This window comes from Furipterus horrens, unplaced genomic scaffold (assembly GCF_987537825.1).
Source record: "Furipterus horrens unplaced genomic scaffold, mFurHor1.1.pri manual_scaffold_9, whole genome shotgun sequence".
In the NCBI taxonomy this organism is placed as follows: domain Eukaryota; kingdom Metazoa; phylum Chordata; class Mammalia; order Chiroptera; family Furipteridae; genus Furipterus; species Furipterus horrens.
In genome coordinates, this window is record NW_028327179.1 from 86,973,273 (window position 1) to 86,999,234 (window position 25,962).

General features: G+C 57.5%; 1 protein-coding gene across 1 annotated transcript in view; it reads right to left on the reverse strand.

Moving 5' to 3' along the window:
* COPG2 (coat protein complex I subunit gamma 2) overlaps positions 1–25,962 on the reverse strand; it is a 646,146-nt gene that overhangs the window by 455,699 nt on the left and 164,485 nt on the right. The gene's annotated exons all lie outside the window — the stretch shown is intronic.

Sequence of the window (25,962 nt, forward strand, 5' to 3'; positions counted from 1 at the left end):
GAGGAAGGGGAAAGGCATGGCTAGCACTGAGTGGAGAGGAGCGGCTGTTCCTGCCGCATGGTATAGAGAGAGCAAGGGAAGTAGTTTTCACCAGCTCGACATCGGAGACGAAAGAGGGATGGGGCGTGAGGAGGGAAGGGGTGTCAGTTCAAGAGTCGCATCTGGTTTGCCAGGGTTGGACAAGAGGGCAAGGAAGGGATCAGTGGGGTTTCGGGTGGGCTTGAGGGACAGGAGCCAAGCTCCATGCTTGGGAACCACCTCCTTTAATGGAGATTGTCTTCTGCCTGCACGTCAAGTTTTGTGGGTGATGCCTACGGGTCGAAGACAAAGAGGGGAAGAGCAGGTTACCAGCCAGGGAGGACACAGTAGAGCAGCTGCAGGAAATGGGGAAGGGAAAGGTTCTGGATGGTCAGCAACACACAAGGATGAGTGAGGCGCACAGGGGCTCTGCAGTGGGATCATGTCAGATGTCTGCGAGGAAGTGGAAGGGACAGGATGGGGACGGTAGCAAGCGCTGAGAAGGGCCAGACTGGGGCCAAAGGCATTTCCACCGTGCCTGAGAGCGATAAAGGCTAAGGGGAAGCAGCAACGTTGTATGTGTTTGCTTGCGGGGCAGCTGTGTGTAAAATAACAGCGCCCCACTGCAGGCTGGGGTTCCACGAAGAGTGAGACACGAGAGCGAGTGGGGTGGTTCCTGGAGGACAGTGACGGGACAGTGTGAGAACGCGGAGACGCTGGGATGTGGCAGGAAAACGTGTCAGTGGCAAGGAGCGGAAGGTTAGAGGCGCAAGGGGGAGTGCAGCCCAAGGGGTCACGTGGGGCTTCCACAGTAGTGATTCTTCCCGGGGGGTGGGGGGTGAGTTTCACCCGAGGGCGGGCGGCGTGCATGCCCCCCAAGGGAGGCCTATCACAACATCTGAGGGGTCACAACAAGAAAACCAAAAAAAAAAAAAAAAATTCAACCAACGGAACGCAAAAACGCACCCAAAAGATATTGCTGATAGGCCCCATCGGGGGTCATGCACCCTCGGGTGAGAATCACTGGGTGGAAGCAGCAGGAGGACAGACCGCTGGGCAGAGAGGTGAGCCGTGAGCGCATGAGCGAGTGAGGGGCCAGGAGAGGCGTCATTAGGGAGTCCAGGTGTCTGGACAGAGCACAACCCTGTGGAGAAGGGATGACCCAAGACAGCTCAATGGCAGGCAACAGTAGGCTTAAGAGAGGCAGGGGACTCAAGAACAGGCAGGATGATGCTCCTCGCCGAGGAGGGAGTGGAACGATCCATCTGTAAAGAAAGGACTTGGGACGGAGCATCCCGTTGGGACCTCGATGGACAAGTAGGCAGGGCCATTGCCCAGGAAACACACTAAGTAATGAGAGACACTCAGGGCAGGGTGGACACTGTAGCGCATTGGAAGGGACACAGCTGGACACCCACAGAATGAGAAGGAGAAAGCGGCAGGTGGCAGGTGGGAAAGCGGGCCGATATCAGAAGGGCCCCACTGCAGGAGGTACACATAGCTGTGGCCAGTGACTGCGATCCCCTCTATGGGGAGAGAGGAAGGGGAAAGGCATGGCTAGCACTGAGTGGAGAGGAGCGGCTGTTCCTGCCGCATGGTATAGAGAGAGCAAGGGAAGTAGTTTTCACCAGCTCGACATCGGAGACGAAAGAGGGATGGGGCGTGAGGAGGGAAGGGGTGTCAGCTCAAGAGTCGCATCTGGTTTGCCAGGGTTGGACAAGAGGGCAAGGAAGGGATCAGTGGGGTTTCGGGTGGGCTTGAGGGACAGGAGCCAAGCTCCATGCTTGGGAACCACCTCCTTTAATGGAGATTGTCTTCTGCCTGCACGTCAAGTTTTGTGGGTGATGCCTACGGGTCGAAGACAAAGAGGGGAAGAGCAGGTTACCAGCCAGGGAGGACACAGTAGAGCAGCTGGAGGAAATGGGGAAGGGAAAGGTTCTGGATGGTCAGCAACACACAAGGATGAGTGAGGCGCACAGGGGCTCTGCAGTGGGATCATGTCAGATGTCTGCGAGGAAGTGGAAGGGACAGGATGGGGACGGTAGCAAGCGCTGAGAAGGGCCAGACTGGGGCCAAAGGCATTTCCACCGTGCCTGAGAGCGATAAAGGCTAAGGGGAAGCAGCAACGTTGTATGTGTTTGCTTGCGGGGCAGCTGTGTGTAAAATAACAGCGCCCCACTGCAGGCTGGGGTTCCACGAAGAGTGAGACACGAGAGCGAGTGGGGTGGTTCCTGGAGGACAGTGGCGGGACAGGGTGAGAACGCGGAGACGCTGGGATGTGGCAGGAAAACGTGTCAGTGGCAAGGAGCGGAAGGTTAGAGGCGCAAGGGGGAGTGCAGCCCAAGGGGTCACGTGGGGCTTCCACAGTAGTGATTCTTCCCGGGGGGTGGGGGGTGAGTTTCACCCGAGGGCGGGCGGCGTGCATGCCCCCCAAGGGAGGCCTATCACAACATCTGAGGGGTCACAACAAGAAAACCAAAAAAAAAAAAAAAATTCAACCAACGGAACGCAAAAACGCACCCAAAAGATATTGCTGATAGGCCCCCTCGGGGGTCATGCACCCTCGGGTGAGAATCACTGGGTGGAAGCAGCAGGAGGACAGACCGCTGGGCAGAGAGGTGAGCCGTGAGCGCATGAGCGAGTGAGGGGCCAGGAGAGGCGTCATTAGGGAGTCCAGGTGTCTGGACAGAGCACAACCCTGTGTAGAAGGGATGACCCAAGACAGCTCAATGGCAGGCAACAGTAGGCTTAAGAGAGGCAGGGGACTCAAGAACAGGCAGGATGATGCTCCTCGCCGAGGAGGGAGTGGAACGATCCATCTGTAAAGAAAGGACTTGGGACGGAGCATCCCGTTGGGACCTCGATGGACAAGTAGGCAGGGCCATTGCCCAGGAAACACACTAAGTAATGAGAGACACTCAGGGCAGGGTGGACACTGTAGCGCATTGGAAGGGACACAGCTGGACACCCACAGAATGAGAAGGAGAAAGCGGCAGGTGGCAGGTGGGAAAGCGGGCCGATATCAGAAGGGCCCCACTGCAGGAGGTACACATAGCTGTGGCCAGTGACTGCGATCCCCTCTATGGGGAGAGAGGAAGGGGAAAGGCATGGCTAGCACTGAGTGGAGAGGAGCGGCTGTTCCTGCCGCATGGTATAGAGAGAGCAAGGGAAGTAGTTTTCACCAGCTCGACATCGGAGACGAAAGAGGGATGGGGCGTGAGGAGGGAAGGGGTGTCAGCTCAAGAGTCGCATCTGGTTTGCCAGGGTTGGACAAGAGGGCAAGGAAGGGATCAGTGGGGTTTCGGGTGGGCTTGAGGGACAGGAGCCAAGCTCCATGCTTGGGAACCACCTCCTTTAATGGAGATTGTCTTCTGCCTGCACGTCAAGTTTTGTGGGTGATGCCTACGGGTCGAAGACAAAGAGGGGAAGAGCAGGTTACCAGCCAGGGAGGACACAGTAGAGCAGCTGGAGGAAATGGGGAAGGGAAAGGTTCTGGATGGTCAGCAACACACAAGGATGAGTGAGGCGCACAGGGGCTCTGCAGTGGGATCATGTCAGATGTCTGCGAGGAAGTGGAAGGGACAGGATGGGGACGGTAGCAAGCGCTGAGAAGGGCCAGACTGGGGCCAAAGGCATTTCCACCGTGCCTGAGAGCGATAAAGGCTAAGGGGAAGCAGCAACGTTGTATGTGTTTGCTTGCGGGGCAGCTGTGTGTAAAATAACAGCGCCCCACTGCAGGCTGGGGTTCCACGAAGAGTGAGACACGAGAGCGAGTGGGGTGGTTCCTGGAGGACAGTGGCGGGACAGGGTGAGAACGCGGAGACGCTGGGATGTGGCAGGAAAACGTGTCAGTGGCAAGGAGCGGAAGGTTAGAGGCGCAAGGGGGAGTGCAGCCCAAGGGGTCACGTGGGGCTTCCACAGTAGTGATTCTTCCCGGGGGGTGGGGGGTGAGTTTCACCCGAGGGCGGGCGGCGTGCATGCCCCCCAAGGGAGGCCTATCACAACATCTGAGGGGTCACAACAAGAAAACCAAAAAAAAAAAAAAAATTCAACCAACGGAACGCAAAAACGCACCCAAAAGATATTGCTGATAGGCCCCCTCGGGGGTCATGCACCCTCGGGTGAGAATCACTGGGTGGAAGCAGCAGGAGGACAGACCGCTGGGCAGAGAGGTGAGCCGTGAGCGCATGAGCGAGTGAGGGGCCAGGAGAGGCGTCATTAGGGAGTCCAGGTGTCTGGACAGAGCACAACCCTGTGGAGAAGGGATGACCCAAGACAGCTCAATGGCAGGCAACAGTAGGCTTAAGAGAGGCAGGGGACTCAAGAACAGGCAGGATGATGCTCCTCGCCGAGGAGGGAGTGGAACGATCCATCTGTAAAGAAAGGACTTGGGACGGAGCATCCCGTTGGGACCTCGATGGACAAGTAGGCAGGGCCATTGCCCAGGAAACACACTAAGTAATGAGAGACACTCAGGGCAGGGTGGACACTGTAGCGCATTGGAAGGGACACAGCTGGACACCCACAGAATGAGAAGGAGAAAGCGGCAGGTGGCAGGTGGGAAAGCGGGCCGATATCAGAAGGGCCCCACTGCAGGAGGTACACATAGCTGTGGCCAGTGACTGCGATCCCCTCTATGGGGAGAGAGGAAGGGGAAAGGCATGGCTAGCACTGAGTGGAGAGGAGCGGCTGTTCCTGCCGCATGGTATAGAGAGAGCAAGGGAAGTAGTTTTCACCAGCTCGACATCGGAGACGAAAGAGGGATGGGGCGTGAGGAGGGAAGGGGTGTCAGCTCAAGAGTCGCATCTGGTTTGCCAGGGTTGGACAAGAGGGCAAGGAAGGGATCAGTGGGGTTTCGGGTGGGCTTGAGGGACAGGAGCCAAGCTCCATGCTTGGGAACCACCTCCTTTAATGGAGATTGTCTTCTGCCTGCACGTCAAGTTTTGTGGGTGATGCCTACGGGTCGAAGACAAAGAGGGGAAGAGCAGGTTACCAGCCAGGGAGGACACAGTAGAGCAGCTGGAGGAAATGGGGAAGGGAAAGGTTCTGGATGGTCAGCAACACACAAGGATGAGTGAGGCGCACAGGGGCTCTGCAGTGGGATCATGTCAGATGTCTGCGAGGAAGTGGAAGGGACAGGATGGGGACGGTAGCAAGCGCTGAGAAGGGCCAGACTGGGGCCAAAGGCATTTCCACCGTGCCTGAGAGCGATAAAGGCTAAGGGGAAGCAGCAACGTTGTATGTGTTTGCTTGCGGGGCAGCTGTGTGTAAAATAACAGCGCCCCACTGCAGGCTGGGGTTCCACGAAGAGTGAGACACGAGAGCGAGTGGGGTGGTTCCTGGAGGACAGTGGCGGGACAGGGTGAGAACGCGGAGACGCTGGGATGTGGCAGGAAAACGTGTCAGTGGCAAGGAGCGGAAGGTTAGAGGCGCAAGGGGGAGTGCAGCCCAAGGGGTCACGTGGGGCTTCCACAGTAGTGATTCTTCCCGGGGGGTGGGGGGTGAGTTTCACCCGAGGGCGGGCGGCGTGCATGCCCCCCAAGGGAGGCCTATCACAACATCTGAGGGGTCACAACAAGAAAACCAAAAAAAAAAAAAAAATTCAACCAACGGAACGCAAAAACGCACCCAAAAGATATTGCTGATAGGCCCCCTCGGGGGTCATGCACCCTCGGGTGAGAATCACTGGGTGGAAGCAGCAGGAGGACAGACCGCTGGGCAGAGAGGTGAGCCGTGAGCGCATGAGCGAGTGAGGGGCCAGGAGAGGCGTCATTAGGGAGTCCAGGTGTCTGGACAGAGCACAACCCTGTGGAGAAGGGATGACCCAAGACAGCTCAATGGCAGGCAACAGTAGGCTTAAGAGAGGCAGGGGACTCAAGAACAGGCAGGATGATGCTCCTCGCCGAGGAGGGAGTGGAACGATCCATCTGTAAAGAAAGGACTTGGGACGGAGCATCCCGTTGGGACCTCGATGGACAAGTAGGCAGGGCCATTGCCCAGGAAACACACTAAGTAATGAGAGACACTCAGGGCAGGGTGGACACTGTAGCGCATTGGAAGGGACACAGCTGGACACCCACAGAATGAGAAGGAGAAAGCGGCAGGTGGCAGGTGGGAAAGCGGGCCGATATCAGAAGGGCCCCACTGCAGGAGGTACACATAGCTGTGGCCAGTGACTGCGATCCCCTCTATGGGGAGAGAGGAAGGGGAAAGGCATGGCTAGCACTGAGTGGAGAGGAGCGGCTGTTCCTGCCGCATGGTATAGAGAGAGCAAGGGAAGTAGTTTTCACCAGCTCGACATCGGAGACGAAAGAGGGATGGGGCGTGAGGAGGGAAGGGGTGTCAGCTCAAGAGTCGCATCTGGTTTGCCAGGGTTGGACAAGAGGGCAAGGAAGGGATCAGTGGGGTTTCGGGTGGGCTTGAGGGACAGGAGCCAAGCTCCATGCTTGGGAACCACCTCCTTTAATGGAGATTGTGTTCTGCCTGCACGTCAAGTTTTGTGGGTGATGCCTACGGGTCGAAGACAAAGAGGGGAAGAGCAGGTTACCAGCCAGGGAGGACACAGTAGAGCAGCTGGAGGAAATGGGGAAGGGAAAGGTTCTGGATGGTCAGCAACACACAAGGATGAGTGAGGCGCACAGGGGCTCTGCAGTGGGATCATGTCAGATGTCTGCGAGGAAGTGGAAGGGACAGGATGGGGACGGTAGCAAGCGCTGAGAAGGGCCAGACTGGGGCCAAAGGCATTTCCACCGTGCCTGAGAGTGATAAAGGCTAAGGGGAAGCAGCAACGTTGTATGTGTTTGCTTGCGGGGCAGCTGTGTGTAAAATAACAGCGCCCCACTGCAGGCTGGGGTTCCACGAAGAGTGAGACACGAGAGCGAGTGGGGTGGTTCCTGGAGGACAGTGGCGGGACAGGGTGAGAACGCGGAGACGCTGGGATGTGGCAGGAAAACGTGTCAGTGGCAAGGAGCGGAAGGTTAGAGGCGCAAGGGGGAGTGCAGCCCAAGGGGTCACGTGGGGCTTCCACAGTAGTGATTCTTCCCGGGGGGTGGGGGGTGAGTTTCACCCGAGGGCGGGCGGCGTGCATGCCCCCCAAGGGAGGCCTATCACAACATCTGAGGGGTCACAACAAGAAAACCAAAAAAAAAAAAAAAATTCAACCAACGGAACGCAAAAACGCACCCAAAAGATATTGCTGATAGGCCCCCTCGGGGGTCATGCACCCTCGGGTGAGAATCACTGGGTGGAAGCAGCAGGAGGACAGACCGCTGGGCAGAGAAGTGAGCCGTGAGCGCATGAGCGAGTGAGGGGCCAGGAGAGGCGTCATTAGGGAGTCCAGGTGTCTGGACAGAGCACAACCCTGTGGAGAAGGGATGACCCAAGACAGCTCAATGGCAGGCAACAGTAGGCTTAAGAGAGGCAGGGGACTCAAGAACAGGCAGGATGATGCTCCTCGCCGAGGAGGGAGTGGAACGATCCATCTGTAAAGAAAGGACTTGGGACGGAGCATCCCGTTGGGACCTCGATGGACAAGTAGGCAGGGCCATTGCCCAGGAAACACACTAAGTAATGAGAGACACTCAGGGCAGGGTGGACACTGTAGCGCATTGGAAGGGACACAGCTGGACACCCACAGAATGAGAAGGAGAAAGCGGCAGGTGGCAGGTGGGAAAGCGGGCCGATATCAGAAGGGCCCCACTGCAGGAGGTACACATAGCTGTGGCCAGTGACTGCGATCCCCTCTATGGGGAGAGAGGAAGGGGAAAGGCATGGCTAGCACTGAGTGGAGAGGAGCGGCTGTTCCTGCCGCATGGTATAGAGAGAGCAAGGGAAGTAGTTTTCACCAGCTCGACATCGGAGACGAAAGAGGGATGGGGCGTGAGGAGGGAAGGGGTGTCAGCTCAAGAGTCGCATCTGGTTTGCCAGGGTTGGACAAGAGGGCAAGGAAGGGATCAGTGGGGTTTCGGGTGGGCTTGAGGGACAGGAGCCAAGCTCCATGCTTGGGAACCACCTCCTTTAATGGAGATTGTCTTCTGCCTGCACGTCAAGTTTTGTGGGTGATGCCTACGGGTCGAAGACAAAGAGGGGAAGAGCAGGTTACCAGCCAGGGAGGACACAGTAGAGCAGCTGGAGGAAATGGGGAAGGGAAAGGTTCTGGATGGTCAGCAACACACAAGGATGAGTGAGGCGCACAGGGGCTCTGCAGTGGGATCATGTCAGATGTCTGCGAGGAAGTGGAAGGGACAGGATGGGGACGGTAGCAAGCGCTGAGAAGGGCCAGACTGGGGCCAAAGGCATTTCCACCGTGCCTGAGAGCGATAAAGGCTAAGGGGAAGCAGCAACGTTGTATGTGTTTGCTTGCGGGGCAGCTGTGTGTAAAATAACAGCGCCCCACTGCAGGCTGGGGTTCCACGAAGAGTGAGACACGAGAGCGAGTGGGGTGGTTCCTGGAGGACAGTGGCGGGACAGGGTGAGAACGCGGAGACGCTGGGATGTGGCAGGAAAACGTGTCAGTGGCAAGGAGCGGAAGGTTAGAGGCGCAAGGGGGAGTGCAGCCCAAGGGGTCACGTGGGGCTTCCACAGTAGTGATTCTTCCCGGGGGGTGGGGGGTGAGTTTCACCCGAGGGCGGGCGGCGTGCATGCCCCCCAAGGGAGGCCTATCACAACATCTGAGGGGTCACAACAAGAAAACCAAAAAAAAAAAAAAAAATTCAACCAACGGAACGCAAAAACGCACCCAAAAGATATTGCTGATAGGCCCCCTCGGGGGTCATGCACCCTCGGGTGAGAATCACTGGGTGGAAGCAGCAGGAGGACAGACCGCTGGGCAGAGAGGTGAGCCGTGAGCGCATGAGCGAGTGAGGGGCCAGGAGAGGCGTCATTAGGGAGTCCAGGTGTCTGGACAGAGCACAACCCTGTGGAGAAGGGATGACCCAAGACAGCTCAATGGCAGGCAACAGTAGGCTTAAGAGAGGCAGGGGACTCAAGAACAGGCAGGATGATGCTCCTCGCCGAGGAGGGAGTGGAACGATCCATCTGTAAAGAAAGGACTTGGGACGGAGCATCCCGTTGGGACCTCGATGGACAAGTAGGCAGGGCCATTGCCCAGGAAACACACTAAGTAATGAGAGACACTCAGGGCAGGGTGGACACTGTAGCGCATTGGAAGGGACACAGCTGGACACCCACAGAATGAGAAGGAGAAAGCGGCAGGTGGCAGGTGGGAAAGCGGGCCGATATCAGAAGGGCCCCACTGCAGGAGGTACACATAGCTGTGGCCAGTGACTGCGATCCCCTCTATGGGGAGAGAGGAAGGGGAAAGGCATGGCTAGCACTGAGTGGAGAGGAGCGGCTGTTCCTGCCGCATGGTATAGAGAGAGCAAGGGAAGTAGTTTTCACCAGCTCGACATCGGAGACGAAAGAGGGATGGGGCGTGAGGAGGGAAGGGGTGTCAGCTCAAGAGTCGCATCTGGTTTGCCAGGGTTGGACAAGAGGGCAAGGAAGGGATCAGTGGGGTTTCGGGTGGGCTTGAGGGACAGGAGCCAAGCTCCATGCTTGGGAACCACCTCCTTTAATGGAGATTGTCTTCTGCCTGCACGTCAAGTTTTGTGGGTGATGCCTACGGGTCGAAGACAAAGAGGGGAAGAGCAGGTTACCAGCCAGGGAGGACACAGTAGAGCAGCTGGAGGAAATGGGGAAGGGAAAGGTTCTGGATGGTCAGCAACACACAAGGATGAGTGAGGCGCACAGGGGCTCTGCAGTGGGATCATGTCAGATGTCTGCGAGGAAGTGGAAGGGACAGGATGGGGACGGTAGCAAGCGCTGAGAAGGGCCAGACTGGGGCCAAAGGCATTTCCACCGTGCCTGAGAGCGATAAAGGCTAAGGGGAAGCAGCAACGTTGTATGTGTTTGCTTGCGGGGCAGCTGTGTGTAAAATAACAGCGCCCCACTGCAGGCTGGGGTTCCACGAAGAGTGAGACACGAGAGCGAGTGGGGTGGTTCCTGGAGGACAGTGGCGGGACAGGGTGAGAACGCGGAGACGCTGGGATGTGGCAGGAAAACGTGTCAGTGGCAAGGAGCGGAAGGTTAGAGGCGCAAGGGGGAGTGCAGCCCAAGGGGTCACGTGGGGCTTCCACAGTAGTGATTCTTCCCGGGGGGTGGGGGGTGAGTTTCACCCGAGGGCGGGCGGCGTGCATGCCCCCCAAGGGAGGCCTATCACAACATCTGAGGGGTCACAACAAGAAAACCAAAAAAAAAAAAAAAATTCAACCAACGGAACGCAAAAACGCACCCAAAAGATATTGCTGATAGGCCCCCTCGGGGGTCATGCACCCTCGGGTGAGAATCACTGGGTGGAAGCAGCAGGAGGACAGACCGCTGGGCAGAGAGGTGAGCCGTGAGCGCATGAGCGAGTGAGGGGCCAGGAGAGGCGTCATTAGGGAGTCCAGGTGTCTGGACAGAGCACAACCCTGTGGAGAAGGGATGACCCAAGACAGCTCAATGGCAGGCAACAGTAGGCTTAAGAGAGGCAGGGGACTCAAGAACAGGCAGGATGATGCTCCTCGCCGAGGAGGGAGTGGAACGATCCATCTGTAAAGAAAGGACTTGGGACGGAGCATCCCGTTGGGACCTCGATGGACAAGTAGGCAGGGCCATTGCCCAGGAAACACACTAAGTAATGAGAGACACTCAGGGCAGGGTGGACACTGTAGCGCATTGGAAGGGACACAGCTGGACACCCACAGAATGAGAAGGAGAAAGCGGCAGGTGGCAGGTGGGAAAGCGGGCCGATATCAGAAGGGCCCCACTGCAGGAGGTACACATAGCTGTGGCCAGTGACTGCGATCCCCTCTATGGGGAGAGAGGAAGGGGAAAGGCATGGCTAGCACTGAGTGGAGAGGAGCGGCTGTTCCTGCCGCATGGTATAGAGAGAGCAAGGGAAGTAGTTTTCACCAGCTCGACATCGGAGACGAAAGAGGGATGGGGCGTGAGGAGGGAAGGGGTGTCAGCTCAAGAGTCGCATCTGGTTTGCCAGGGTTGGACAAGAGGGCAAGGAAGGGATCAGTGGGGTTTCGGGTGGGCTTGAGGGACAGGAGCCAAGCTCCATGCTTGGGAACCACCTCCTTTAATGGAGATTGTGTTCTGCCTGCACGTCAAGTTTTGTGGGTGATGCCTACGGGTCGAAGACAAAGAGGGGAAGAGCAGGTTACCAGCCAGGGAGGACACAGTAGAGCAGCTGGAGGAAATGGGGAAGGGAAAGGTTCTGGATGGTCAGCAACACACAAGGATGAGTGAGGCGCACAGGGGCTCTGCAGTGGGATCATGTCAGATGTCTGCGAGGAAGTGGAAGGGACAGGATGGGGACGGTAGCAAGCGCTGAGAAGGGCCAGACTGGGGCCAAAGGCATTTCCACCGTGCCTGAGAGCGATAAAGGCTAAGGGGAAGCAGCAACGTTGTATGTGTTTGCTTGCGGGGCAGCTGTGTGTAAAATAACAGCGCCCCACTGCAGGCTGGGGTTCCACGAAGAGTGAGACACGAGAGCGAGTGGGGTGGTTCCTGGAGGACAGTGGCGGGACAGGGTGAGAACGCGGAGACGCTGGGATGTGGCAGGAAAACGTGTCAGTGGCAAGGAGCGGAAGGTTAGAGGCGCAAGGGGGAGTGCAGCCCAAGGGGTCACGTGGGGCTTCCACAGTAGTGATTCTTCCCGGGGGGTGGGGGGTGAGTTTCACCCGAGGGCGGGCGGCGTGCATGCCCCCCAAGGGAGGCCTATCACAACATCTGAGGGGTCACAACAAGAAAACCAAAAAAAAAAAAAAAATTCAACCAACGGAACGCAAAAACGCACCCAAAAGATATTGCTGATAGGCCCCCTCGGGGGTCATGCACCCTCGGGTGAGAATCACTGGGTGGAAGCAGCAGGAGGACAGACCGCTGGGCAGAGAGGTGAGCCGTGAGCGCATGAGCGAGTGAGGGGCCAGGAGAGGCGTCATTAGGGAGTCCAGGTGTCTGGACAGAGCACAACCCTGTGGAGAAGGGATGACCCAAGACAGCTCAATGGCAGGCAACAGTAGGCTTAAGAGAGGCAGGGGACTCAAGAACAGGCAGGATGATGCTCCTCGCCGAGGAGGGAGTGGAACGATCCATCTGTAAAGAAAGGACTTGGGACGGAGCATCCCGTTGGGACCTCGATGGACAAGTAGGCAGGGCCATTGCCCAGGAAACACACTAAGTAATGAGAGACACTCAGGGCAGGGTGGACACTGTAGCGCATTGGAAGGGACACAGCTGGACACCCACAGAATGAGAAGGAGAAAGCGGCAGGTGGCAGGTGGGAAAGCGGGCCGATATCAGAAGGGCCCCACTGCAGGAGGTACACATAGCTGTGGCCAGTGACTGCGATCCCCTCTATGGGGAGAGAGGAAGGGGAAAGGCATGGCTAGCACTGAGTGGAGAGGAGCGGCTGTTCCTGCCGCATGGTATAGAGAGAGCAAGGGAAGTAGTTTTCACCAGCTCGACATCGGAGACGAAAGAGGGATGGGGCGTGAGGAGGGAAGGGGTGTCAGCTCAAGAGTCGCATCTGGTTTGCCAGGGTTGGACAAGAGGGCAAGGAAGGGATCAGTGGGGTTTCGGGTGGGCTTGAGGGACAGGAGCCAAGCTCCATGCTTGGGAACCACCTCCTTTAATGGAGATTGTCTTCTGCCTGCACGTCAAGTTTTGTGGGTGATGCCTACGGGTCGAAGACAAAGAGGGGAAGAGCAGGTTACCAGCCAGGGAGGACACAGTAGAGCAGCTGGAGGAAATGGGGAAGGGAAAGGTTCTGGATGGTCAGCAACACACAAGGATGAGTGAGGCGCACAGGGGCTCTGCAGTGGGATCATGTCAGATGTCTGCGAGGAAGTGGAAGGGACAGGATGGGGACGGTAGCAAGCGCTGAGAAGGGCCAGACTGGGGCCAAAGGCATTTCCACCGTGCCTGAGAGCGATAAAGGCTAAGGGGAAGCAGCAACGTTGTATGTGTTTGCTTGCGGGGCAGCTGTGTGTAAAATAACAGCGCCCCACTGCAGGCTGGGGTTCCACGAAGAGTGAGACACGAGAGCGAGTGGGGTGGTTCCTGGAGGACAGTGGCGGGACAGGGTGAGAACGCGGAGACGCTGGGATGTGGCAGGAAAACGTGTCAGTGGCAAGGAGCGGAAGGTTAGAGGCGCAAGGGGGAGTGCAGCCCAAGGGGTCACGTGGGGCTTCCACAGTAGTGATTCTTCCCGGGGGGTGGGGGGTGAGTTTCACCCGAGGGCGGGCGGCGTGCATGCCCCCCAAGGGAGGCCTATCACAACATCTGAGGGGTCACAACAAGAAAACCAAAAAAAAAAAAAAAATTCAACCAACGGAACGCAAAAACGCACCCAAAAGATATTGCTGATAGGCCCCCTCGGGGGTCATGCACCCTCGGGTGAGAATCACTGGGTGGAAGCAGCAGGAGGACAGACCGCTGGGCAGAGAGGTGAGCCGTGAGCGCATGAGCGAGTGAGGGGCCAGGAGAGGCGTCATTAGGGAGTCCAGGTGTCTGGACAGAGCACAACCCTGTGGAGAAGGGATGACCCAAGACAGCTCAATGGCAGGCAACAGTAGGCTTAAGAGAGGCAGGGGACTCAAGAACAGGCAGGATGATGCTCCTCGCCGAGGAGGGAGTGGAACGATCCATCTGTAAAGAAAGGACTTGGGACGGAGCATCCCGTTGGGACCTCGATGGACAAGTAGGCAGGGCCATTGCCCAGGAAACACACTAAGTAATGAGAGACACTCAGGGCAGGGTGGACACTGTAGCGCATTGGAAGGGACACAGCTGGACACCCACAGAATGAGAAGGAGAAAGCGGCAGGTGGCAGGTGGGAAAGCGGGCCGATATCAGAAGGGCCCCACTGCAGGAGGTACACATAGCTGTGGCCAGTGACTGCGATCCCCTCTATGGGGAGAGAGGAAGGGGAAAGGCATGGCTAGCACTGAGTGGAGAGGAGCGGCTGTTCCTGCCGCATGGTATAGAGAGAGCAAGGGAAGTAGTTTTCACCAGCTCGACATCGGAGACGAAAGAGGGATGGGGCGTGAGGAGGGAAGGGGTGTCAGCTCAAGAGTCGCATCTGGTTTGCCAGGGTTGGACAAGAGGGCAAGGAAGGGATCAGTGGGGTTTCGGGTGGGCTTGAGGGACAGGAGCCAAGCTCCATGCTTGGGAACCACCTCCTTTAATGGAGATTGTGTTCTGCCTGCACGTCAAGTTTTGTGGGTGATGCCTACGGGTCGAAGACAAAGAGGGGAAGAGCAGGTTACCAGCCAGGGAGGACACAGTAGAGCAGCTGGAGGAAATGGGGAAGGGAAAGGTTCTGGATGGTCAGCAACACACAAGGATGAGTGAGGCGCACAGGGGCTCTGCAGTGGGATCATGTCAGATGTCTGCGAGGAAGTGGAAGGGACAGGATGGGGACGGTAGCAAGCGCTGAGAAGGGCCAGACTGGGGCCAAAGGCATTTCCACCGTGCCTGAGAGCGATAAAGGCTAAGGGGAAGCAGCAACGTTGTATGTGTTTGCTTGCGGGGCAGCTGTGTGTAAAATAACAGCGCCCCACTGCAGGCTGGGGTTCCACGAAGAGTGAGACACGAGAGCGAGTGGGGTGGTTCCTGGAGGACAGTGGCGGGACAGGGTGAGAACGCGGAGACGCTGGGATGTGGCAGGAAAACGTGTCAGTGGCAAGGAGCGGAAGGTTAGAGGCGCAAGGGGGAGTGCAGCCCAAGGGGTCACGTGGGGCTTCCACAGTAGTGATTCTTCCCGGGGGGTGGGGGGTGAGTTTCACCCGAGGGCGGGCGGCGTGCATGCCCCCCAAGGGAGGCCTATCACAACATCTGAGGGGTCACAACAAGAAAACCAAAAAAAAAAAAAAAATTCAACCAACGGAACGCAAAAACGCACCCAAAAGATATTGCTGATAGGCCCCCTCGGGGGTCATGCACCCTCGGGTGAGAATCACTGGGTGGAAGCAGCAGGAGGACAGACCGCTGGGCAGAGAGGTGAGCCGTGAGCGCATGAGCGAGTGAGGGGCCAGGAGAGGCGTCATTAGGGAGTCCAGGTGTCTGGACAGAGCACAACCCTGTGGAGAAGGGATGACCCAAGACAGCTCAATGGCAGGCAACAGTAGGCTTAAGAGAGGCAGGGGACTCAAGAAGAGGCAGGATGATGCTCCTCGCCGAGGAGGGAGTGGAACGATCCATCTGTAAAGAAAGGACTTGGGACGGAGCATCCCGTTGGGACCTCGATGGACAAGTAGGCAGGGCCATTGCCCAGGAAACACACTAAGTAATGAGAGACACTCAGGGCAGGGTGGACACTGTAGCGCATTGGAAGGGACACAGCTGGACACCCACAGAATGAGAAGGAGAAAGCGGCAGGTGGCAGGTGGGAAAGCGGGCCGATATCAGAAGGGCCCCACTGCAGGAGGTACACATAGCTGTGGCCAGTGACTGCGATCCCCTCTATGGGGAGAGAGGAAGGGGAAAGGCATGGCTAGCACTGAGTGGAGAGGAGCGGCTGTTCCTGCCGCATGGTATAGAGAGAGCAAGGGAAGTAGTTTTCACCAGCTCGACATCGGAGACGAAAGAGGGATGGGGCGTGAGGAGGGAAGGGGTGTCAGCTCAAGAGTCGCATCTGGTTTGCCAGGGTTGGACAAGAGGGCAAGGAAGGGATCAGTGGGGTTTCGGGTGGGCTTGAGGGACAGGAGCCAAGCTCCATGCTTGGGAACCACCTCCTTTAATGGAGATTGTCTTCTGCCTGCACGTCAAGTTTTGTGGGTGATGCCTACGGGTCGAAGACAAAGAGGGGAAGAGCAGGTTACCAGCCAGGGAGGACACAGTAGAGCAGCTGGAGGAAATGGGGAAGGGAAAGGTTCTGGATGGTCAGCAACACACAAGGATGAGTGAGGCGCACAGGGGCTCTGCAGTGGGATCATGACAGATGTCTGCGAGGAAGTGGAAGGGACAGGATGGGGACGGTAGCAAGCGCTGAGAAGGGCCAGACTGGGGCCAAAGGCATTTCCACCGTGCCTGAGAGCGATAAAGGCTAAGGGGAAGCAGCAACGTTGTATGTGTTTGCTTGCGGGGCAGCTGTGTGTAAAATAACAGCGCCCCACTGCAGGCTGGGGTTCCACGAAGAGTGAGACACGAGAGGGAGTGGGGTGGTTCCTGGAGGACAGTGGCGGGACAGGGTGAGAACGCGGAGACGCTGGGATGTGGCAGGAAAACGTGTCAGTGGCAAGGAGCGGAAGGTTAGAGGCGCAAGGGGGAGTGCAGCCCAAGGGGTCACGTGGGGCTTCCACAGTAGTGATTCTTCCCGGGGGGTGGGGGGTGAGTTTCACCCGAGGGCGGGCGGCGTGCATGCCCCCCAAGGGAGGCCTATCACAACATCTGAGGGGTCACAACAAGAAAACCAAAAAAAAAAAAAAAATTCAACCAACGGAACGCAAAAACGCACCCAAAAGATATTGCTGATAGGCCCCCTCGGGGGTCATGCACCCTCGGGTGAGAATCACTGGGTGGAAGCAGCAGGAGGACAGACCGCTGGGCAGAGAGGTGAGCCGTGAGCGCATGAGCGAGTGAGGGTCCAGGAGAGGCGTCATTAGGGAGTCCAGGTGTCTGGACAGAGCACAACCCTGTGGAGAAGGGATGACCCAAGACAGCTCAATGGCAGGCAACAGTAGGCTTAAGAGAGGCAGGGGACTCAAGAACAGGCAGGATGATGCTCCTCGCCGAGGAGGGAGTGGAACGATCCATCTGTAAAGAAAGGACTTGGGACGGAGCATCCCGTTGGGACCTCGATGGACAAGTAGGCAGGGCCATTGCCCAGGAAACACACTAAGTAATGAGAGACACTCAGGGCAGGGTGGACACTGTAGCGCATTGGAAGGGACACAGCTGGACACCCACAGAATGAGAAGGAGAAAGCGGCAGGTGGCAGGTGGGAAAGCGGGCCGATATCAGAAGGGCCCCACTGCAGGAGGTACACATAGCTGTGGCCAGTGACTGCGATCCCCTCTATGGGGAGAGAGGAAGGGGAAAGGCATGGCTAGCACTGAGTGGAGAGGAGCGGCTGTTCCTGCCGCATGGTATAGAGAGAGCAAGGGAAGTAGTTTTCACCAGCTCGACATCGGAGACGAAAGAGGGATGGGGCGTGAGGAGGGAAGGGGTGTCAGCTCAAGAGTCGCATCTGGTTTGCCAGGGTTGGACAAGAGGGCAAGGAAGGGATCAGTGGGGTTTCGGGTGGGCTTGAGGGACAGGAGCCAAGCTCCATGCTTGGGAACCACCTCCTTTAATGGAGATTGTCTTCTGCCTGCACGTCAAGTTTTGTGGGTGACGCCTACGGGTCGAAGACAAAGAGGGGAAGAGCAGGTTACCAGCCAGGGAGGACACAGTAGAGCAGCTGGAGGAAATGGGGAAGGGAAAGGTTCTGGATGGTCAGCAACACACAAGGATGAGTGAGGCGCACAGGGGCTCTGCAGTGGGATCATGACAGATGTCTGCGAGGAAGTGGAAGGGACAGGATGGGGACGGTAGCAAGCGCTGAGAAGGGCCAGACTGGGGCCAAAGGCATTTCCACCGTGCCTGAGAGCGATAAAGGCTAAGGGGAAGCAGCAACGTTGTATGTGTTTGCTTGCGGGGCAGCTGTGTGTAAAATAACAGCGCCCCACTGCAGGCTGGGGTTCCACGAAGAGTGAGACACGAGAGCGAGTGGGGTGGTTCCTGGAGGACAGTGGCGGGACAGGGTGAGAACGCGGAGACGCTGGGATGTGGCAGGAAAACGTGTCAGTGGCAAGGAGCGGAAGGTTAGAGGCGCAAGGGGGAGTGCAGCCCAAGGGGTCACGTGGGGCTTCCACAGTAGTGATTCTTCCCGGGGGGTGGGGGGTGAGTTTCACCCGAGGGCGGGCGGCGTGCATGCCCCCCAAGGGAGGCCTATCACAACATCTGAGGGGTCACAACAAGAAAACCAAAAAAAAAAAAAAAAATTCAACCAACGGAACGCAAAAACGCACCCAAAAGATATTGCTGATAGGCCCCCTCGGGGGTCATGCACCCTCGGGTGAGAATCACTGGGTGGAAGCAGCAGGAGGACAGACCGCTGGGCAGAGAGGTGAGCCGTGAGCGCATGAGCGAGTGAGGGGCCAGGAGAGGCGTCATTAGGGAGTCCAGGTGTCTGGACAGAGCACAACCCTGTGGAGAAGGGATGACCCAAGACAGCTCAATGGCAGGCAACAGTAGGCTTAAGAGAGGCAGGGGACTCAAGAACAGGCAGGATGATGCTCCTCGCCGAGGAGGGAGTGGAACGATCCATCTGTAAAGAAAGGACTTGGGACGGAGCATCCCGTTGGGACCTCGATGGACAAGTAGGCAGGGCCATTGCCCAGGAAACACACTAAGTAATGAGAGACACTCAGGGCAGGGTGGACACTGTAGCGCATTGGAAGGGACACAGCTGGACACCCACAGAATGAGAAGGAGAAAGCGGCAGGTGGCAGGTGGGAAAGCGGGCCGATATCAGAAGGGCCCCACTGCAGGAGGTACACATAGCTGTGGCCAGTGACTGCGATCCCCTCTATGGGGAGAGAGGAAGGGGAAAGGCATGGCTAGCACTGAGTGGAGAGGAGCGGCTGTTCCTGCCGCATGGTATAGAGAGAGCAAGGGAAGTAGTTTTCACCAGCTCGACATCGGAGACGAAAGAGGGATGGGGCGTGAGGAGGGAAGGGGTGTCAGCTCAAGAGTCGCATCTGGTTTGCCAGGGTTGGACAAGAGGGCAAGGAAGGGATCAGTGGGGTTTCGGGTGGGCTTGAGGGACAGGAGCCAAGCTCCATGCTTGGGAACCACCTCCTTTAATGGAGATTGTCTTCTGCCTGCACGTCAAGTTTTGTGGGTGATGCCTACGGGTCGAAGACAAAGAGGGGAAGAGCAGGTTACCAGCCAGGGAGGACACAGTAGAGCAGCTGGAGGAAATGGGGAAGGGAAAGGTTCTGGATGGTCAGCAACACACAAGGATGAGTGAGGCGCACAGGGGCTCTGCAGTGGGATCATGTCAGATGTCTGCGAGGAAGTGGAAGGGACAGGATGGGGACGGTAGCAAGCGCTGAGAAGGGCCAGACTGGGGCCAAAGGCATTTCCACCGTGCCTGAGAGCGATAAAGGCTAAGGGGAAGCAGCAACGTTGTATGTGTTTGCTTGCGGGGCAGCTGTGTGTAAAATAACAGCGCCCCACTGCAGGCTGGGGTTCCACGAAGAGTGAGACACGAGAGCGAGTGGGGTGGTTCCTGGAGGACAGTGGCGGGACAGGGTGAGAACGCGGAGACGCTGGGATGTGGCAGGAAAACGTGTCAGTGGCAAGGAGCGGAAGGTTAGAGGCGCAAGGGGGAGTGCAGCCCAAGGGGTCACGTGGGGCTTCCACAGTAGTGATTCTTCCCGGGGGGTGGGGGGTGAGTTTCACCCGAGGGCGGGCGGCGTGCATGCCCCCCAAGGGAGGCCTATCACAACATCTGAGGGGTCACAACAAGAAAACCAAAAAAAAAAAAAAAATTCAACCAACGGAACGCAAAAACGCACCCAAAAGATATTGCTGATAGGCCCCCTCGGGGGTCATGCACCCTCGGGTGAGAATCACTGGGTGGAAGCAGCAGGAGGACAGACCGCTGGGCAGAGAGGTGAGCCGTGAGCGCATGAGCGAGTGAGGGGCCAGGAGAGGCGTCATTAGGGAGTCCAGGTGTCTGGACAGAGCACAACCCTGTGGAGAAGGGATGACCCAAGACAGCTCAATGGCAGGCAACAGTAGGCTTAAGAGAGGCAGGGGACTCAAGAACAGGCAGGATGATGCTCCTCGCCGAGGAGGGAGTGGAACGATCCATCTGTAAAGAAAGGACTTGGGACGGAGCATCCCGTTGGGACCTCGATGGACAAGTAGGCAGGGCCATTGCCCAGGAAACACACTAAGTAATGAGAGACACTCAGGGCAGGGTGGACACTGTAGCGCATTGGAAGGGACACAGCTGGACACCCACAGAATGAGAAGGAGAAAGCGGCAGGTGGCAGGTGGGAAAGCGGGCCGATATCAGAAGGGCCCCACTGCAGGAGGTACACATAGCTGTGGCCAGTGACTGCGATCCCCTCTATGGGGAGAGAGGAAGGGGAAAGGCATGGCTAGCACTGAGTGGAGAGGAGCGGCTGTTCCTGCCGCATGGTATAGAGAGAGCAAGGGAAGTAGTTTTCACCAGCTCGACATCGGAGACGAAAGAGGGATGGGGCGTGAGGAGGGAAGGGGTGTCAGCTCAAGAGTCGCATCTGGTTTGCCAGGGTTGGACAAGAGGGCAAGGAAGGGATCAGTGGGGTTTCGGGTGGGCTTGAGGGACAGGAGCCAAGCTCATGCTTGGGAACCACCTCCTTTAATGGAGATTGTCTTCTGCCTGCACGTCAAGTTTTGTGGGTGATGCCTACGGGTCGAAGACAAAGAGGGGAAGAGCAGGTTACCAGCCAGGGAGGACACAGTAGAGCAGCTGGAGGAAATGGGGAAGGGAAAGGTTCTGGATGGTCAGCAACACACAAGGATGAGTGAGGCGCACAGGGGCTCTGCAGTGGGATCATGTCAGATGTCTGCGAGGAAGTGGAAGGGACAGGATGGGGACGGTAGCAAGCGCTGAGAAGGGCCAGACTGGGGCCAAAGGCATTTCCACCGTGCCTGAGAGCGATAAAGGCTAAGGGGAAGCAGCAACGTTGTATGTGTTTGCTTGCGGGGCAGCTGTGTGTAAAATAACAGCGCCCCACTGCAGGCTGGGGTTCCACGAAGAGTGAGACACGAGAGCGAGTGGGGTGGTTCCTGGAGGACAGTGGCGGGACAGGGTGAGAACGCGGAGACGCTGGGATGTGGCAGGAAAACGTGTCAGTGGCAAGGAGCGGAAGGTTAGAGGCGCAAGGGGGAGTGCAGCCCAAGGGGTCACGTGGGGCTTCCACAGTAGTGATTCTTCCCGGGGGGTGGGGGGTGAGTTTCACCCGAGGGCGGGCGGCGTGCATGCCCCCCAAGGGAGGCCTATCACAACATCTGAGGGGTCACAACAAGAAAACCAAAAAAAAAAAAAAAATTCAACCAACGGAACGCAAAAACGCACCCAAAAGATATTGCTGATAGGCCCCCTCGGGGGTCATGCACCCTCGGGTGAGAATCACTGGGTGGAAGCAGCAGGAGGACAGACCGCTGGGCAGAGAAGTGAGCCGTGAGCGCATGAGCGAGTGAGGGGCCAGGAGAGGCGTCATTAGGGAGTCCAGGTGTCTGGACAGAGCACAACCCTGTGGAGAAGGGATGACCCAAGACAGCTCAATGGCAGGCAACAGTAGGCTTAAGAGAGGCAGGGGACTCAAGAACAGGCAGGATGATGCTCCTCGCCGAGGAGGGAGTGGAACGATCCATCTGTAAAGAAAGGACTTGGGACGGAGCATCCCGTTGGGACCTCGATGGACAAGTAGGCAGGGCCATTGCCCAGGAAACACACTAAGTAATGAGAGACACTCAGGGCAGGGTGGACACTGTAGCGCATTGGAAGGGACACAGCTGGACACCCACAGAATGAGAAGGAGAAAGCGGCAGGTGGCAGGTGGGAAAGCGGGCCGATATCAGAAGGGCCCCACTGCAGGAGGTACACATAGCTGTGGCCAGTGACTGCGATCCCCTCTATGGGGAGAGAGGAAGGGGAAAGGCATGGCTAGCACTGAGTGGAGAGGAGCGGCTGTTCCTGCCGCATGGTATAGAGAGAGCAAGGGAAGTAGTTTTCACCAGCTCGACATCGGAGACGAAAGAGGGATGGGGCGTGAGGAGGGAAGGGGTGTCAGCTCAAGAGTCGCATCTGGTTTGCCAGGGTTGGACAAGAGGGCAAGGAAGGGATCAGTGGGGTTTCGGGTGGGCTTGAGGGACAGGAGCCAAGCTCCATGCTTGGGAACCACCTCCTTTAATGGAGATTGTCTTCTGCCTGCACGTCAAGTTTTGTGGGTGATGCCTACGGGTCGAAGACAAAGAGGGGAAGAGCAGGTTACCAGCCAGGGAGGACACAGTAGAGCAGCTGGAGGAAATGGGGAAGGGAAAGGTTCTGGATGGTCAGCAACACACAAGGATGAGTGAGGCGCACAGGGGCTCTGCAGTGGGATCATGTCAGATGTCTGCGAGGAAGTGGAAGGGACAGGATGGGGACGGTAGCAAGCGCTGAGAAGGGCCAGACTGGGGCCAAAGGCATTTCCACCGTGCCTGAGAGCGATAAAGGCTAAGGGGAAGCAGCAACGTTGTATGTGTTTGCTTGCGGGGCAGCTGTGTGTAAAATAACAGCGCCCCACTGCAGGCTGGGGTTCCACGAAGAGTGAGACACGAGAGCGAGTGGGGTGGTTCCTGGAGGACAGTGGCGGGACAGGGTGAGAACGCGGAGACGCTGGGATGTGGCAGGAAAACGTGTCAGTGGCAAGGAGCGGAAGGTTAGAGGCGCAAGGGGGAGTGCAGCCCAAGGGGTCACGTGGGGCTTCCACAGTAGTGATTCTTCCCGGGGGGTGGTGGGTGAGTTTCACCCGAGGGCGGGCGGCGTGCATGCCCCCCAAGGGAGGCCTATCACAACATCTGAGGGGTCACAACAAGAAAACCAAAAAAAAAAAAAAAATTCAACCAACGGAACGCAAAAACGCACCCAAAAGATATTGCTGATAGGCCCCCTCGGGGGTCATGCACCCTCGGGTGAGAATCACTGGGTGGAAGCAGCAGGAGGACAGACCGCTGGGCAGAGAGGTGAGCCGTGAGCGCATGAGCGAGTGAGGGGCCAGGAGAGGCGTCATTAGGGAGTCCAGGTGTCTGGACAGAGCACAACCCTGTGGAGAAGGGATGACCCAAGACAGCTCAATGGCAGGCAACAGTAGGCTTAAGAGAGGCAGGGGACTCAAGAACAGGCAGGATGATGCTCCTCGCCGAGGAGGGAGTGGAACGATCCATCTGTAAAGAAAGGACTTGGGACGGAGCATCCCGTTGGGACCTCGATGGACAAGTAGGCAGGGCCATTGCCCAGGAAACACACTAAGTAATGAGAGACACTCAGGGCAGGGTGGACACTGTAGCGCATTGGAAGGGACACAGCTGGACACCCACAGAATGAGAAGGAGAAAGCGGCAGGTGGCAGGTGGGAAAGCGGGCCGATATCAGAAGGGCCCCACTGCAGGAGGTACACATAGCTGTGGCCAGTGACTGCGATCCCCTCTATGGGGAGAGAGGAAGGGGAAAGGCATGGCTAGCACTGAGTGGAGAGGAGCGGCTGTTCCTGCCGCATGGTATAGAGAGAGCAAGGGAAGTAGTTTTCACCAGCTCGACATCGGAGACGAAAGAGGGATGGGGCGTGAGGAGGGAAGGGGTGTCAGCTCAAGAGTCGCATCTGGTTTGCCAGGGTTGGACAAGAGGGCAAGGAAGGGATCAGTGGGGTTTCGGGTGGGCTTGAGGGACAGGAGCCAAGCTCCATGCTTGGGAACCACCTCCTTTAATGGAGATTGTCTTCTGCCTGCACGTCAAGTTTTGTGGGTGATGCCTACGGGTCGAAGACAAAGAGGGGAAGAGCAGGTTACCAGCCAGGGAGGACACAGTAGAGCAGCTGGAGGAAATGGGGAAGGGAAAGGTTCTGGATGGTCAGCAACACACAAGGATGAGTGAGGCGCACAGGGGCTCTGCAGTGGGATCATGTCAGATGTCTGCGAGGAAGTGGAAGGGACAGGATGGGGACGGTAGCAAGCGCTGAGAAGGGCCAGACTGGGGCCAAAGGCATTTCCACCGTGCCTGAGAGCGATAAAGGCTAAGGGGAAGCAGCAACGTTGTATGTGTTTGCTTGCGGGGCAGCTGTGTGTAAAATAACAGCGCCCCACTGCAGGCTGGGGTTCCACGAAGAGTGAGACACGAGAGCGAGTGGGGTGGTTCCTGGAGGACAGTGGCGGGACAGGGTGAGAACGCGGAGACGCTGGGATGTGGCAGGAAAACGTGTCAGTGGCAAGGAGCGGAAGGTTAGAGGCGCAAGGGGGAGTGCAGCCCAAGGGGTCACGTGGGGCTTCCACAGTAGTGATTCTTCCCGGGGGGTGGGGGGTGAGTTTCACCCGAGGGCGGGCGGCGTGCATGCCCCCCAAGGGAGGCCTATCACAACATCTGAGGGGTCACAACAAGAAAACCAAAAAAAAAAAAAAAATTCAACCAACGGAACGCAAAAACGCACCCAAAAGATATTGCTGATAGGCCCCCTCGGGGGTCATGCACCCTCGGGTGAGAATCACTGGGTGGAAGCAGCAGGAGGACAGACCGCTGGGCAGAGAGGTGAGCCGTGAGCGCATGAGCGAGTGAGGGGCCAGGAGAGGCGTCATTAGGGAGTCCAGGTGTCTGGACAGAGCACAACCCTGTGGAGAAGGGATGACCCAAGACAGCTCAATGGCAGGCAACAGTAGGCTTAAGAGAGGCAGGGGACTCAAGAACAGGCAGGATGATGCTCCTCGCCGAGGAGGGAGTGGAACGATCCATCTGTAAAGAAAGGACTTGGGACGGAGCATCCCGTTGGGACCTCGATGGACAAGTAGGCAGGGCCATTGCCCAGGAAACACACTAAGTAATGAGAGACACTCAGGGCAGGGTGGACACTGTAGCGCATTGGAAGGGACACAGCTGGACACCCACAGAATGAGAAGGAGAAAGCGGCAGGTGGCAGGTGGGAAAGCGGGCCGATATCAGAAGGGCCCCACTGCAGGAGGTACACATAGCTGTGGCCAGTGACTGCGATCCCCTCTATGGGGAGAGAGGAAGGGGAAAGGCATGGCTAGCACTGAGTGGAGAGGAGCGGCTGTTCCTGCCGCATGGTATAGAGAGAGCAAGGGAAGTAGTTTTCACCAGCTCGACATCGGAGACGAAAGAGGGATGGGGCGTGAGGAGGGAAGGGGTGTCAGCTCAAGAGTCGCATCTGGTTTGCCAGGGTTGGACAAGAGGGCAAGGAAGGGATCAGTGGGGTTTCGGGTGGGCTTGAGGGACAGGAGCCAAGCTCCATGCTTGGGAACCACCTCCTTTAATGGAGATTGTGTTCTGCCTGCACGTCAAGTTTTGTGGGTGATGCCTACGGGTCGAAGACAAAGAGGGGAAGAGCAGGTTACCAGCCAGGGAGGACACAGTAGAGCAGCTGGAGGAAATGGGGAAGGGAAAGGTTCTGGATGGTCAGCAACACACAAGGATGAGTGAGGCGCACAGGGGCTCTGCAGTGGGATCATGTCAGATGTCTGCGAGGAAGTGGAAGGGACAGGATGGGGACGGTAGCAAGCGCTGAGAAGGGCCAGACTGGGGCCAAAGGCATTTCCACCGTGCCTGAGAGCGATAAAGGCTAAGGGGAAGCAGCAACGTTGTATGTGTTTGCTTGCGGGGCAGCTGTGTGTAAAATAACAGCGCCCCACTGCAGGCTGGGGTTCCACGAAGAGTGAGACACGAGAGCGAGTGGGGTGGTTCCTGGAGGACAGTGGCGGGACAGGGTGAGAACGCGGAGACGCTGGGATGTGGCAGGAAAACGTGTCAGTGGCAAGGAGCGGAAGGTTAGAGGCGCAAGGGGGAGTGCAGCCCAAGGGGTCACGTGGGGCTTCCACAGTAGTGATTCTTCCCGGGGGGTGGGGGGTGAGTTTCACCCGAGGGCGGGCGGCGTGCATGCCCCCCAAGGGAGGCCTATCACAACATCTGAGGGGTCACAACAAGAAAACCAAAAAAAAAAAAAAAATTCAACCAACGGAACGCAAAAACGCACCCAAAAGATATTGCTGATAGGCCCCCTCGGGGGTCATGCACCCTCGGGTGAGAATCACTGGGTGGAAGCAGCAGGAGGACAGACCGCTGGGCAGAGAGGTGAGCCGTGAGCGC